The 1,818-nt window shown below is 54.0% G+C and overlaps 1 pseudogene; it reads right to left on the bottom strand.

Annotated features, from left to right (window-relative positions):
* Positions 1–811: 811 nt before the first annotated feature.
* LOC121276722 lies at positions 812–1,603 on the bottom strand (annotated as a pseudogene).
* Positions 1,604–1,818: the final 215 nt, after the last annotated feature.

Raw genomic sequence — 1,818 nt, 5'->3', positions numbered from 1 at the left:
TGATGCTGCTTGTGATGCTGCTGCTGTTGCTGCTGCTTTTGATATTGCTGCTGCCGCTGCTTCTGCTGCTGGTGATGGTGCTGGTGCTGCTACTGCTGCTCCTGATGGTGCTCTTGCCACTGCAGATTATGTTGGTGATGGTGCTGATGCTGCTTGTGATGCTGCTGCTGTTGCTGCTACTTTTGATATTGCTGATGCTGCTGCTGCAGCTGCTGGTGATGGTGCTGATGCTGCTGCTGCAGCTGCTTGCAATGGTGCTCATGCTGCTACTACTGCTGCTGATGGTTCTGCTGCTCCTTCTGCTGTTGGTGATGATGCTGATGCTGCTGCTGCTGCTGGTGATAGTGCACCTGCTGTTGCTGCTTTTGGTGATGATGCTGCTGCTGCTGGTGATGGTACTGCTTCAGCTGTTGGTCAAGGTGATGATGCTGCTACTGCTTCTGCTTGTGATAGTGCTGCTGCTGCTGCTTCTGCTGTTGGTGATGGTGCTGCTGATGCTGTTGCTGGTGATGTTGCTGACGCTGCTGTTATGGTGATAGTGCTGATGTAACTGCTGCTGCCGCTGTTGGTGATGGTGGTGCGACTGATGCTGATGTTGGTGGTGGTGCTGGTGCTGCTGCTTCTGCTGTGTGTGATGGTGCTGCTGCTGCTGTTGTTGGTTATGCTGCTGCTTCTGCTGTTGATGATGGTGCTATTGCTGCTGCTGCTGCTGCTGGTGCTGGGGCTGTGGCCTATGCTGCTGGTGCTGGGGCTGCTGTTGGTGATGGTGCTGCTACTGATGCTGATGTTGGCGGTTGTGCTGGTGCTGCTGCTACTGATGTTGAAGATGGTGCAGCTGTAGCTTTTTGTGGTGGTGCTGGTGCTGCTCCTGGTGATGTTGTTGCTGCTACTGGTGCTGTTGTTGCGGCTTCAGCTGCTGATGATGATGCTGCTGCTGCTGGTGATGGTGCTGATGCTGCTGCAGAATTTGTTGGTGATGGTGCTGCTGCAGCTGTTGGTGATGATGCTGATGCTGCTGCTGCTGGTGATGCTGCTGCTGCTGCTTTTGATATTGTTGCTGCTGCTGTTGCTGATTGTGCTGATACTGCTTTTGCTACTGATGATGGCGCTGCTGCTGTTGTTGGTGATGGTGCTGATGCTGTTGCAGCATATGTTGGTGATGGTGCTGCTGGAGCTGCTGGCAATGGTACTGAAGCTGCTGCTGCTGATGCTGCTTCTACTGCTGGTGATGGTACTACATCATCTCTTTGTGATGGTGCTGATGCTGCTGCTGCTTCTGCTTGTTAGAGACATGCCGCTGCAGCTTCTGCTACTGCTGCTGGTGCTGCTGCTGCTGATGGTGCTGCTGCTGCTGCTGGTGATGGTGCTGTTGCTGCTGCTGCTTCTGATGCTGCTGCTGCTGTTGCTGCTGCTTTTGATATTGCTGCTGCTGCTGCTTCTGCTGCTGGTGATGGTGCTGCTGCTGCTATTGCTGCTGGTGATGGTGCCCATGTCACTGCTGCAGCTGCTAGCGAGGGTGTTGATACTGCTGCTACTGCTGATGATGGTGCTGCTGCTCCTTCTGCTGTTGGTGATGATGCTGATGCTGCTGCTGCTGGTGATAGTGCACCTGCTGTTGCTGCTTTTGATGGTGGTGGTGCTGCTGCTGCTGCTGGTGATGGTAATGCTTCAGCTGTTGGTGATGGTGCTGCTGTTGGTGGTGGTGCAGCTGCTGCTACTGCTGCTTCAGCTGCTGGTGATGGTACTACTTCATCTGTTGGTGATGGTGCTGATGCTGCTGTTGCATCTGCATGTGATAGAGCTGCTGCTACGGCTTCT

This window comes from Carcharodon carcharias, chromosome 4 (genome assembly GCF_017639515.1).
Source record: "Carcharodon carcharias isolate sCarCar2 chromosome 4, sCarCar2.pri, whole genome shotgun sequence".
NCBI lineage: Eukaryota > Metazoa > Chordata > Chondrichthyes > Lamniformes > Lamnidae > Carcharodon > Carcharodon carcharias.
The sequence above is the reverse complement of the archived record's forward strand: the minus strand, read 5'-3'. Positions and strand labels throughout refer to the sequence as shown.